This window comes from Rhinopithecus roxellana, chromosome 9 (genome assembly GCF_007565055.1).
Source record: "Rhinopithecus roxellana isolate Shanxi Qingling chromosome 9, ASM756505v1, whole genome shotgun sequence".
Taxonomy (NCBI): domain Eukaryota; kingdom Metazoa; phylum Chordata; class Mammalia; order Primates; family Cercopithecidae; genus Rhinopithecus; species Rhinopithecus roxellana.
In genome coordinates this window covers 21,746,163-21,760,355 of record NC_044557.1, presented here as the reverse complement: position 1 = coordinate 21,760,355, position 14,193 = coordinate 21,746,163, and the positions used below count along the sequence as shown (strand labels likewise).

General features: G+C 50.7%; 1 protein-coding gene across 2 annotated transcripts in view; it reads left to right on the top strand.

The window, feature by feature from the left end:
- KBTBD11 (kelch repeat and BTB domain containing 11) overlaps nucleotides 1–14,193 on the top strand; it is a 33,957-nt gene that overhangs the window by 470 nt on the left and 19,294 nt on the right. Inside the window, exon 1 of one of the 2 annotated variants that reach the window (XM_030937982.1) lies at nucleotides 1,866–2,123. The exons of the other annotated variant lie outside the window; for it this stretch is intronic. The gene's annotated coding sequence lies outside the window, so the exon portion shown is untranslated. Of the gene's footprint in view, nucleotides 1–1,865; nucleotides 2,124–14,193 lie in introns of those variants that run through there. 2 annotated transcript variants of the gene reach the window in all.

Below are 14,193 nucleotides of genomic sequence, written 5' to 3'. Positions count from 1 at the left end.
TTTTCACAGTATTACAACCCAGTTCAATTTCAGGAACTCTAGAGGTCTCTGTAGTTATGAAGAACTAATTAAAGGCATGAAATACTCCTCTGCAAGTTTCATAGACCATGTTGGGCCTACAGTCCATTTCCAAAATAAATATCTAAAGTAAGAAAAATATGGGACTCCCCACAGACTACTTATCTACTAGATGGTGTGGGGTTTGGATGGATGTTTTAAGTTACTTCAGTGATTTTTTCATTCAGTATTTATTGAGAACCTAATGTATGCCAAGCTTGTAAAATCCAGTAGGCAGTGTGACCTCTTCCCAGGTCTCTGAACGCTGGCAGGATGGCAGACAAGATGCTGTGGGGCTTGCATGTTCAGAGCACCGTGTCTTAGGTGACCTCCGGGGCCTTTGGGGGCCCAACCCCAGGGCGGTGGGAAAGCCAGGTGAGGCTTTGTTTGGCCTGCTCACGTTTCTCTGGAAAAGAATGGGGGTAGTTAGGCCAGGCGTGGGGGCTCACGCCTGTAATCCCAGCACTTTGGGACGCCAAGATGGGTGGATCACTTGAGGTCAGGAGATCGAGACTAGCCTGGCCAATGTAGAGTGAAACCCTGTCTCTACTAAAAATACAAAAATTAGCTGGGTGTGGTGGTACACACCTCTAGTCACAGCTACTCTGGTACACACCTCTAGTCACAGCTACTCGGGAGGCTGAGACAGGAGAATTGCTTGAACCGGTGACGCAGAGGTTGCAGTGAGCTGAGATTGCACCACTGCATTCCAGCCTGGGTGACAGAGCGAGACTTCATCTCTAAAAAAAAAAAAGAAAAAAGAAAGAACGACAGAAAAAGAAATATTATTCTGCAGCCAAAGGGAAGTAGAGATGCACTAAGATCACAGTAGAGTTTGAAACATTTTTGGAGTAAATTGAACAAAATAAAAATGGAGCAGCATGGGAATTATTTTAGCCCCCACCAAAAGGGTCTGTTTAACGAAAGTTCTCAATTTTCAAAAAATCTGAGTAGCTCGCTTAGTTTCGGCCTCCTGTAATTCAAGTACTGACGGCAGGTACTACTCTTCTTGGCAACTGAGTGAAAAGGGTTTTAAAGATGTTCTCAAAAAAAAAAAAAAAAAAAAAAAAAAAAAAAAAAGATGTTCTCGGGGCGTTAGCTTTGGTGCTGGAGTCATAATGGCTAATTATGTGTATACAGCAGGCAACTGGCAAAGACTGTCAGAAGCAAAAAGAACAAAAAAAAGAGAAAGTAAAGCCTCCGGCTCTCCGTGCTTATGGAAATCTCATCGTCATTAATTTGCACAAAACCATTAAAAATAGCATTTGCCAGCAGGGGTCCAGTGTTAATTAGGACCCAGTCTGGGAGCAGCTGGAACTCTGCTATCCTGGCTCCGTCCTCGCCGCCCTGAGCCCCGTCTGCGCCGCTGGGCCCGCTGGGCCCGGGTAGGAGGCAGAGGCCACATTTCTGGACATGAGAAAAAGCTCCGACGTTTCGTCCACTCTCGTGTTGTAAACTTTAAAAAATTCTGGAATCTGTGAGAATTTGGCAATAGGTTTTTAACCACTAAATATGTCAACAACGCATCGCCTCTACTTTTACCAAAAAATAGGCGCACAAAACTCCCCCGTTGGCGCCCGCGGGCACCTGTCTCCGCCTCCTCGCAGGAAGCGGCCCCCGCGCGTGGGCTCGGGCTCGGGTGGGGGCGTGGGCCGCGGTCCCTGAAGGGGTGAAGCGCCCGGTGGGCTGGCGCGGGGCAGGGAGGCCCGGGGGGAGCCGCAGCCGCTCCGCAGCCCGTCCGCAGACCCGGCCAGGCGGCGCGCGCCCGAGAACTCCCCGTGTGCACGCGCCCGCCCGCCCCCCTCCCCGCACCCTGCGCGCGCCCCTCGCAGCCGGGAGCCGGAGCGCTGGCTCCGCGCGGCCTGGAGAGGCGGAGAGGCCGGTCCGCCGCCCCCTCTGCCGCCCACGCCCCGCTGCGGGTCGGAGGAGCAGGAGCGCTCGCAGGTGCTCGGAGAGGCCGGGCCGCGGCTCCCACAGGTGCCGGGAGGAGGCCGCGCGCATGCGCCGGAGCCCACCCGCCAGGCTGCGCGTCCCGGGCCCGGGGGCTGAAGAGGAGCCGCGGCGAGGTAGGGCGGACCCCGGGGAGGTCCGGGGAGGTCTGGGGAGGCAGCGGCGGGGCCCGGCGGGCGGAGAGGGAAGGAGCCCAAGGCGCGGGTCGGAGGGGCGGCGGGTGGTCGGCGAGGGCGGCAGAAGGCGGGAGGGGAGCAAAGGAGAGGCCGGCAGGGGAGAGGGCGCGGAGGGGAGGCGAGGCCGGCACGGGAAGGGAGGGGAGCGGAGGGGAGGGAAGGGAGGGGAGCGGAGGGGGCGGTGCTGCCCGCGGCGGGGTGGGCGGCGGTGGGTGGTCTCCGCTCCGCCCCCGGGAGGCCGCGTAGGGGGCGTGGGGGCCTCCGCGCGGGGTCTGCCCCAGAGCCTCCCCCGGGACGCGGCGACTCCGGCCCAAAGACAATGAGCGGCCCGCGCCGCGCCCATGGTCACCGCCCCCCGCCGAGGGTCCCGGCGCCCCCGCCGGAGCAGAAGCCGGAGCTGAAGCCGAAGCCGAAGCCAAGCGCACGGGGCCGGGGCCAGGGCTCCACCCGGGGTTGCTCCGCTTGGCTCTCGGCGGTCGCGGGGATCGGCTGTTCGGAGCGGACGGGGGTCCCTCCTGGACTCGAGGCCCCGGGGAGGGGAGTGCGGCCCTTGGTCCTCCGCGGCTGCGCCCGGGTGCGGGGGTGTCCGGGCCGCTGACCCCCGCGAGCCCTGAGCACCCCGCCCCACCCGCCCCACCACGCCGCGGCTCCCGAGCCCTGCCGGGCACCCCCTCCAGCCCCCTCCCCACGTGCTGGGGAGACCTCCGGGCGGTCTGGGCGGGATTCCGCAGGGGTCCCTCCTCTCAGGCGCGGCTCCTTCTGGAGCATGAAAAGAGGGTTAACCAAAGTCCCTCCACCTTTTTAGAGTCCTACAAAACCACATTTCCCCCTCCACCCACTCCAGTGTCTATTCTAAGGAAGAGAAAAGGAACAAATCAGTGCAGCGAGCTTTATTCTACTTAGCCCACGAAAGGCACCGCCGTCAGATTTTAAAGTTCCTGCCATCCCCTCAGGCACTGAGTGAGAAGTTCGCCGGGTTCCCGCCTCCATTTCCCACTAAGGAGCCGTTACTCAGGCTCCAATTAGGAACCCTTAATGGATGTCAATGGAACCCTTCAGCCTTTTATCCTGAGCTAATAGTGTGCATTATTAGAATAATCCTCCCCACTCCTGACATCAGGGAAGGGAGCGTTCCATTGCCTTCAGATTTGCTCCAGCAACAACTCGATGTCTGCAAATTTATGGTAATTGGCATTGCAATGCTCCCATCAGGGCATAACTAAGCAAAAATTGTAATGAGATAAAGCCTTTGAACTTTTCATGTCAGTTGTAGAGGCATTGCTGGCCATAGCATTATAAAGCACATAATAAAATTAGTTAAAAGATGTTGCTTACAGTATAGTCATACGTTAGCAGAGCCACGTTCGGATCAGTTACAGACCGCCAAGATGACGGGGGTCCCGTAAGATTATAAGACTGTTTTCCCTGTGTCTTTTTCATGCTTAGAAATGTGTAGATACACAAACACCATTGTGTTACAATTGCCTGCAGTATTGTGTGCGCTGTACAGGTGTGCAGTCTGGAGCAGGAGGCTGTGCGGTGGAGCTCAGGTGTGTAGCAGGCTGCACTGTCTAGGTGTATAAGTGCCCTGTGTGATGTTTGCACAGTGATGAAGTCACCTAACTACCATGTCTCAGAACCTGTCTGCATCTGAACCATTCATGACTGTATTTAAGCCAGCATTGGACTTGGGAGGAGGGGAGAAAACTTAAATGTTGTGACTCTGAGACTAAAGAAATTCCCAGGGAGCAGGACTCTGTGTTGACTGATGTCTGGGCCTAACTTGACCCTGAGAGCACCTTGCCCTGGGAGGATGGAAGAATCCGGAAAGGTGGTTTGGAGGTCATTGCATCATTTGTAAACTCCAAGGCAAACCGGCTTCAGTGGGGTTTCCGTATGTTCCGGTACAAGTAGCAACCTTGGCAGTGGGAACCCAGCAGGTCTCGTCTTTGTCCCTGTGCTGATACAGAGACTCTCCATGCCGTGGATGCCTCCATCTGGGCACATGCTTCAGTTGTTTTCTAAATACCAATAGCACAGATTGCTCAGTAATAATAGCTTTCCTGCAAATCTGGAATCACTTAGGCAGCTGCAGTGCCTCTGAGCCTTCTTGCATCCAAGGCTGTGATCAAGGAGGAGTGGTGTCTGAGTGGGCTTGAGAAGGGCCTGGAGAACAGCGGGTTTCCTGATCACAAACCAGCCTGTCATTCAGCATATGTTCCCTGGGTGACTCAGGGCAATATCTGCCCTTCTCCAGAGGTCAAGGGCTCATTGTGTCAATTGTGGTCTTGAGTGTTTTTTTTTCTCTTGAAATTATCGTAATTAAGCTAAAATTATAGTGTTGGTACCCAGCACGTATTTGCAAAGTATTTAACAATGAGCAAAAACTTTAAGAATAAATTAAAACATGTAGGAGTTTACTTTTTGCCAACAGCCAGGTTCCTGCTAGAAATGATTTTGAAATAAACGGTGTCTTGGAAATAGAAACCGTTGCATGTCTTACGTGCGTTTTGTTTGAAGGATTAGCATGAATTTCCTTCTGAGTATTTGTGGAGTTACCCCGCCCTCCCTCCCCCCCACCCCCCGCCACCCTGCTGTGGGTCAGGCACAGTCCTAGGTGCTGGGGATACAGTTGCAAGTAAAGTCAGCCTAGTTCCCTGCTCTCTGCAGCTGAGACTTTAATACAGCGAAAGGCATTCAGATATAATTATGTTAATTCTTAGGTAATAACACACAGAGACTAGTGCTTTGAAGGAGAGGAATACATTCCCGTGAATGCAGGTAACAGAGGAATCTAAGGCCGAGAACTAAGGGATGAGAGGGGTGGCTCAGGAGCCCAGGAGGGGGAAGTTTGTGGAACATCGTGTGCAAAGGCCCTGTGGTGAGGACTAGAGCACGGAAAGGCCAGTGAGGGGCGCTGGAGCAGAGCCTAGTAAAAGTGTAATGTCACCCGATTTTATGACTGACTTGTGGCATTTCCTTCTCATAAATTGATGGAGCTTCACACGTTAGAGCAAGCTCCTACAACCCACGGCCCACGAGCCACTTGTGGCCCAGGACAGCTTTGAATGTGGCCCAACACAGATTTGTAAACTTTCTTAAAACATTATGAGTTTTATTGTTATTATTATTATTTTAGCTCATCAGCTGTCATTAGTATTAGTCTGTTTTCTGTGTGACCCAAGACAGTTCTTCCAGTATGGCCCAGGGAAGCCAAAAGATTGGAGACCCCTGCTTTAGAGCTTGATGGAGTTTCACATGGATTAATTTTGTAGCATGGAGACATCCTGAATCCTAAAGTGAAATCATTAAATAGGAGGAGGTACATGGAATGTTTCGTAAATGAAAAACCACAGTGCCGATGTTAGCTGGTATTGTTAGTGTTTTATTATAAAGACGTGGAGTTGTGGGGACATACGTACGGGCATGCTTCTACGGAGTCTACCTTCTTTGTCCAGGCCACCTCCATCTCATGCTTGGACTTCTGTAGTAGTCTCTGGAGAGGCTCTGCATGTCCTCTCTTTGAACAGGCCCTCCTACAGAAGTCAGAATAATTATTTTTATTATTATTATTATATTTTGAGATGGAGTCTTGCTCTGTCATCCAGGCTGGAGTGCAGTGGCACCATCTCGGCTCACTGCAACCTCCACCTCCCGAGTTCAAGCGATTCTCATGTCTCAGCCTCTCAAGTAGCTGGGATTACAGGCGCCCACCACCACATCCAGCTCAATTTTTTTTGTACTTTTAGTAGAGATGGGGGTCTCAGCATGTTGGCCAGGCTGGTCTCGAACTCCTGGCCTCAGGTGATCTTCCTGCTTGGCCTCCCAAAGTGCTGCGATTACAGGCATGAACCACCACGCCCAGCTCAGAGCAATTATTTTTTTAAGATCTTACAATATTGGGCCTTTCATAGCTTCCCTTTCCTGCAAGATGTAGTCCACAGTTCTGAATATTTGTAGCAAGACCCTTGTTCCAATATCATGGTTGTTCAGTAAGCCACACACAACTTAGTGGCTTAAAGCAATAGCATTCATTTATTTATATTTTAAGTTCCAGGCTACATGTGCGGGAGGTGCAGGTTTGTTACATAGGTAAACGTGTGCCATGGTGGTTTGCTGCACTGATCAACCCATCACCTAGGTATTAAACCCAGCATGCATTAGCTATTTATCCTGATGCTCTCCCTCCACCGCCCCCTGCAGGCCCCAGTGTGTGTTGTTCTCCTCCCTGTGTCCATGTGATCTCACTGTTCAGCTCCCACTAACAAGTGAGAACCTGTGGTGTTGGGTTTTCTGTTCCTGTATTAGTAGCAATAGCATTCATTTTGCTTAAAAGTCTGCAGTCTCTCTGGGCACAGCTCGCCTTGGTGCCACTCAGCACCAGATGCGGAACTTGAAGGCCAAGGACTGGAACCATGGAGGCTCCTGACTTGCTGCCTGAGGCTTGCACCAGGAGGATTCACACATTTGGGGCTGGTGCAGCAGGGGCCCCTCGGGGACCTCCCCCTGTCACTCTGTGGCCATCTGTGTATTCGCTCCAGCGTGGCAGCCTTGATGCAGTGGACTCCCTGTGTGTTGAGTCAGGGTCACCACAGAGTGTGACCTGAGAAAACAGCAGGTGGAACCGGGTCACCTTTCTCACGAGGCGGGGGGGTCGTGTTGTGCTGCTTCCCCCTCAGTCCCCGGCCAGCCATGTAGAAGAGGAGGGAATGGGGTCCCAGCTGTGAGCAGAGGGGAATCTCACTGGGCGGGAAGGGCGTGCCGAGCGGGTTGCATCCATGGGGCATCTTTGGAAAACAGAATCTGCTCTTTCCACTAAGGTCATGTCTCTTCCACATAAAAAAGGTCACGGCGATCCCCAAATCTCATTCTGTTGTGGCATCAGACTCGGGCTCCAGGAGGTCCTCATGGAAGTCAGGTGTGAAAGTGCCTCCCTGGGCTGTAGTCCTTCCTCCGAGGCGAAGGCTGGTGCTCCAAAGTGATAAGAGACCCACCCCCAGCCCACAGTGTACAGCCCTAGGCAGGCACAGGAGAACTGCTGTAGGCCCTCGTGCTGGTCAGAGTTCTCCAGGGAAACAGAACCAACTGGGTACGTGTGTGTGTCTACACACGTGAGAGGGATTAGAGAGCAAGATTGAAGGGCCTGGCTCATCTGATGGTGACGGGGCAAGTTTGAGATCTGCAGGGCAGGCCGGCAGACTGGAGATCCAAGGAAGTGCTGGTGTTACAGTCCCTCTTCCTCGGGCCACCTCAGTCTTTTAAGGCTTTGACTGATTGGATGAGGCCCACCCATATTGTGAATAGAAACATGCTTTACTCAGAATCTTCCCATGTAAATGTTAATCAGGTCGTAAAAAAACACGCTTAGGCCAGGTGCCATGGTTCCCAGCACTTTGGGAGGCTGAGGTGGGCAGATCACTTGAGGTCAGGAGTTTGAGACCAGCCTGGCCAACATGGTGAAACTCCATCTCTACTAAAAACCCAAAAATTAGCCAGCTGCAGTGGTGCGTGCTTGTGATCCCAGCTAGTCAGGAGGCTGAGGCATGAGAATCGCATGACCCGGGAGGTGGAGGTTGCAGTGAGCCGAGATTGCGCCACTGCACTCCAGCCTGGGCTACAGAGTGAGACTCTATCTCAAACAAAACAATAAAACAAACAAAAAAAAAACCCTTCACAGTGACATTCGGACTATGACTGATTGAATATCTGGGTACTGTGGCCTAACCAAGTGGACACATAAAAGTACTTATCGTAACCTTGCTGTTCAGAAAGGGGGAAGTGGGCGGCAGACAGGGGTCTCTGGCCCACGTGGTCCTGAAGTGCAGCTGGGTGCTGGTCGGCAGCCTCTGGACAGAGCTCGGGCCTCATCCTGGGCGGCTTCCACACTCCTGGCTGTACCCTCTGGGCTCTTGGATTTGTTTGGGGAGTGGCTCTTCCTTTCTGTGGAGAGGCCTGTGTTTGCAGCTGAGAGGTTTTTTTTGCTTCCTGCCCAGAGTACTTTGGGAGTCCAGTGTCCAGTCTCGCTTTGTACTGAATCTGTTCCCTGTAGCCTGAGCTGGCAATATTTCATCTGTTCAATTACCTAAAAACGCTGCCGTGTGTCGTTTTCTATGAATCTGCTGCCTCAGCCTCCCGAGTAGCTGGGATTACAAGCGTGCGCCACCACGCCTGGCTCATTTTTGTATTTTTAGTAGAGATGGGGTTTCACCATGTTGGCCAGGATGGTCCCGATCTCTTGACCTCATGATCTGCCTGCCTTGGCCTCCCAAAGTGCTGGGATTACAGACATGAGCCACCATGCCCAGCCGATAATCAGAACTTTTAAAATGAGCTCCATGAAGCTACAGCCTCTGGCTCCACGCTGTAGGCAGCCTCCAAGGGGGACACCACGTGCTTCTGCATCCGGATGGGGTGGCTGGGGTGTGGTTTGTGGTGGCAGCGTGTGCTGAAAGGTGCTTGTCCCTGCCCTGGAGCCTCCACCAGCTGGAGGTGGCACCGTGCAGCCGCCAGGGCAGGGGCAAGGCAGGGACACCATCTACTGGTTCTGTTAACTGTCTTTTCTCAGAGAGTGCCAGCGAGAGCAGATGAGTGCCTCACAGTTTTCAGCATGACTTTAGCAATCTGCTCAACCTGACTGGCCACAGAAAGCCTGCCTGCTTGTTGCATGGGCTGAGTCTCCTGCAGTTTCATGGGGTTTGTGGAAATCTTTACGAATGGCTGGATCACAGACTTGTTTTTAGCTTGTTTCATATGTCTGGCATTGCAGTAGTGCAAAATAGTAACAGGGGCCGTAGGATCTCAGGGTCTGGTTTTTAATTGTAGCCCCAACCCTAATTGGCTGTGTGACCCTGTGAGCCTGTCAGTGAATTTCATAGCAGAAACCTAACAGGCCAAGAGAGAGTGGGATGATCTATTCAGAGTGCTGAAGGAAATAAAAACTTGCCAACCAAAATTTCTGTACCCAGAAAGGCTGTCATGTAGAAATGAAGGAGAGAGAAAGATTTTCCCAGGCAAACATCAGCTGAGGGAGTTCACCACCACCAGATCTGTCTTATAAAAAATGCTTAAGGGAATTCTTCAAGCTGAAAGAAGAGGACGTTAATTAGTAACATGAAGACATTGAAAAGTGTAAAATTCACTGGTAAATGTAAGTAAACAGTTGAATTCACAATAACACTATAATGGTGGTATGTAAATTAACTATATCTTTAGTCTGAAGGCTGAAAGACAAAACTATTCAAACAATAAAAGATACTGTGATGGTTAATTTCAGGTGTCAACTTGAGTAGATTAAGGGATACCCCAATAGCTTGTAAAGTATTATTTCTGGAAGTGTCTGTGAGGGTGTCCCTGGAAGAGATTGGCATTTGAACCAGTGTGAGGAAGATTTGCCCTCAGCACCATCCAATTGTCTGAGAGCCCAGATAGAAGAAAATGGCAGAACAAAGCCAAATTCTTTCTCTCCCCCTCCCCCTCTCCCCTGTCCTGGAGCTGGGACACCATCTTCTGCCCTTGGACATAAAAGCTCAAGGTTCTCCAGCCTTTGGACTCTGGGACTTGCGCCAGTGACCCCCTCCCTGGGTTCTCAGGCCTTCAGCCTTGGACTAAGTTGCTCTGTTGGCTTCCCTGGTTCTGAGGCCTCTGACAATAGACTGAGCCATGCCACTGGCTTCTCTGGTTCTCCAGCTTGCAGATAGCCTGTTGTGGGATTCTCAGCCTGAATAACTGTGTGAGCCAGTTCCCCTAGTAAATTCCCTCTCATCTACCCATCTATCTAGCCTTCCTGTTGGTTCTGGTTCTCTGGAGAACCCTGGGTAATACAGCTATGGTAATATGTTAAGGGATATACAGTACAAAAACCTGTCATTAGTGACATCAAAAGCATAAAATGGGTGGGGGTCCGGAGTTTAAAGTGTAGAGTTATTTTATTCAATCAATTAAATCATCAGCTTAAAATAGACTGTTAGAACTGTAAGATACTTTATGTAAGCTTCATAGTGACCACAAAGCAAAAACCTATAGTAGATACACAAAAGGTAGAAAGTCAAGAATCAAAGCATACCACAAGAGAAAATCTAATAACAAAAGAAGACAGCAAGAGAGGAAGAAAGGAACAAAAGACCCACAAAACAACCAGAAAACAATTAAGAAAATGGGAGTAGTAAGTTCTTAACCTACCATAGTTACCTTGAACATAAATGCATTAAATTCTCCAATCAAAAGACATAGAGTGTATGAATGGGTTAAAAATGTATAAGACCCCACTGTATGCTGCCTACAAGAGACCTACTTGGCCTTTGAGGAAACACAGACTGCGAGTGAAGGGATGGGAACAGCTACTCCATGTGAATGGAAAGCGTTAGAGAACAGAGGAAGCTGTGCTTATATAAGCTAAAATCGACTTCAAGTTAAAACCGTCAAGCAGCACACAGAAGCTTTGTCTAATGCCAGCAGCATTTTATAATGCCAGAGGGGCCAATTCATCAGAAGTAAAATTTCAGTACGAGTTGCTGAGCACTTTTTTTTTTTTTTTAAGACAGGATCTCACTGTGTCATCCAGGCTGGAGTGCAGTGGTGTGATCTCAACTCACTGCACCTTCCACCTCCCAGATTCAAGCCTCCTGAGTAGCTGGGATTATAGGCATGCACCACCATGCCCAATTAATTTTTGTATTTTTAGTAGACATGGGGTATTACCATGTTACCCAGACTGGTCTCGAACTGCTGACTGCAAGTGATCCACTCACCTCGCCTCCCAGAGCACTGGGATTACAGGCATGAGCCACCATGCCCGGCCAGGTGGGCTCTTTGATGTCCTGGGTGAGGTTTGGTTTAGATAATGTTGACTGTACCCAGTCCCCTCCTGCCACATGTTGGGCCTGTGTGCCCTGAGGCAGCAGTGACCTGCTAGAAGCCTTGAGTTGGGTGGACTCACTTCTGTGCCACCCACAAAAGCAGAGCCATACCTAGAACTTGGCAGCCTTGGGCACGTCTGCTGTGTCCCCACGGAATCATGTCGCCTCTGCTGTAACCGTGTGTGCCACCCCCATGCTCCAAAAAGGATGACCTCATCTAGGCCAGGTCATCAACAGCTGAACTCCTCAGGCAGGACGTAACAGCCACCATACATCTGTCCCTAGTCACGATGCTCCTCTTCCTGAAGTCCTGCCCCAGGCAGCTGGGTGCTCCTCATAACCCTGTGCCTGCCACCTGCCACCTCTCCGTGACCTGACCAGGGCGCTGGGGAGTGACTCCTTCCCTCTTTCCATCATCTGTGGGTTATCTTGTAACACCCCCCTCGGCACTTGCTGCGTGACCTCATGATGCATCTTTTCTGCTTTTGGTCTTCACTGGTTGTGCTTGACGGCACCTCCATGAGGGTCAAGCTGATGACTTTTCACATTGTCCCTATAGGACCTGGGGCCATCATGTGCAAGTAAGACCATGCATGTTGAAATGTATTTCACTGGTGTTTAGCTTATGTTTCCCAATTAACTTGGAGACCACTTGGATGCAGGAGTTGCTTTTTAAAGAAAATTTTATTGAAGTCTAACGTACAAACTGGAAATATGCATCAAAAAAGTCATACATGGGGCTGGGTGTGGTGGCTCACCCCTATATTCCCAGCACTTTGGGAGGCTGAGGTGGGTGGATCACCTGAGGAGTTTGAGAGCAGCCCAGCCAACAAGGTGAAACCCCATCTCTACTAAAAACACAAAAATTAGCCAGGCATGGTGGCGGGCACCTGTAATCCCAGCTACTCGGGAGGCTGAGGCACGAGAATGGTGTGAACCCAGGTGGCAGAGGTTGCAGTGAGCCAAGATCACACCACTGCACTGCAGCATGGGCAACAAGAGCGAAACTCCATCTCAAAAAAAATAAAACATAAAAAAAGGGTCACACGTGGGCCAGGCACAGTGGCTCATGCCTTGTAATCCCAACACTTTGAGAGGCCGAGGTGGGAGGCTCACTTGAGCCCAGGAGTTCGAGACCAGCCTGGGCAACATAGTGAGACCCCATCTCTAAAAATTCTTTAAAAAATTAATTAAAAGTCACGCATGAACAGCTAGGTGAGTGGCCACCTAAAAAACACACGTAGGATACGCACGCGAAACCATGCTTCATGCTTGAATTCCCACAGGAACAGGAAGTCACAGCATTTGGGCAGATGTGGTAGACTTTTGAAACAAACTGCGATTAGTTTAGTGGCATCTCCTGCAGTAAAATGTCATATCATTAAGCAAAAGTGGCAGCCGATCACTGGAAACGAAACCCCACTTTAAGGCCATGTACGTTACAGGCCATGTTGCTGTGGTTTGGCCTTCTCAGCTGTTACCTGAAAGGGTCTCTGTTTGCAAAGCCCAACATAAGGGTGTTTCACGGCCTGAGTCGCTGCGACTAGAAGGTCATGTGCTTTTGAATCAGGGTGGAATGGCGTGGCAGTGTGATCAGGTGTCGCATTCTCATGCTCTATGGGGCATCCACAGTATGCCCTGGGTCCTTGGAAGCCCCGGGACAAAATCAAAAGCCCTTCTGTAGGAATTCCTGTTGCCGGGAGCCAGTCCGAGTGGGAGGCGCCTCACTGGAGACCCCCAAAGAGGGCGGCCCATGGCCGAATGCAGGTGACCTGGCTGGAGAAGGCAGAGCTCTTACAGGAGAGCACCTCATGAGGTTTCCACGGGTGGAGCCCACACAGACCTTGGTGAGGGTGAGCTGTCAGGAGCTCACCAGAGCAAAGATCAGGGTGTGCTTTGCTTCTCTGCAGAGAGGCAGCCTGCCTGACCTGGCCAACTCCCACGCCACCTGGCTTTATTCCTCTGAAACTGCCTCATGCACCTAGGGGTTTCCCCCTCGGGAATTCCAAACACGGGACGGTCTCAGGGGGAGATGCTTTTCCACAGCAGGGTCTGTCCTGGCACCTGGCACCTGGCGCCCGGCAAGCCACACACGGCGGCCTGCTCAGGTTCCAGCCTGGGTGCCATGCGGCGTTTGCCAAGTGGAATCCTGGTTTTCCTAAATAGGCACCTTTGTGAGACTGAACTGTTCTCTCATCTCACCCCGAACACACTACAGATGTTAACTTCACACCTGCATTTTAGAGAAAAAAATGAAATAAAAATATGTTGGTCAGGGGCATTGGCTCATACCTGTGAATCCCAGCGCTTTGGGAGTCCCAGGCTGCAGTAAGCCATGATTGCACCCCTGCAATCCAGCCTGGGTGACAGTGAGACCTTGTCTCTAACAAACAATGAAATAAAAGCCAGTCTATTGACAACCTTCATCTATAAACCATATTTAGTCAGACGTTAAAAGAGTTTGTAAAGAACAGATGATAACATCAGGTTGTTCCTATTCAGTCTCAAGGTATAATTATAGACACATCGGTTTTGCATCCACACTGCCGCCTGGCAATTGCAGAACCATCTGGATATGAAACTGTCTCTTCCTGTTCACAGAACTGCACTCTTACTTGACAGACCACAAGTCTTGATTTCTGCATCAAAAATAGTAGCTAAAATATCAGTAACAATGACTAATCAATTCTCATGTCATCAACCTTCCTTCCCTTTGCACGCAGTCACCTGGCTGGTTTGGGGTGCACCTGCCACGGTGCACCTGCCTTTGGGGATCTCAGGCATTTTCCCTGGACCTAAAGCAGCGAATGGTCATTGTTCCCCCATCACGAAGTCTGAGTAGCAAGTACAAGCTGAATAACATCCTACTTTTGAGAATCATGCTGACATTTTTGATGATGCAGGTGTGGCAGAATTGGGACTCTGTCAAATCTTAACTGAAACAAAACACAAAAAGTAAGTAGGAGACAGGATTCTGCCCTCCTTTCAGTTTATACCAGTGATGCAAATAAACCCATGAGATTATTAGAAAAGGCCGAGTTTGGGAATCTGTTCTACATCCAGCTCTGCCATAACTTGTTTGTGATCTTGGACAAGTCTCTCTATGAAACCAACAGCTCAGAACTTTAAAAATGACAAAACACGAGTTTTTATTT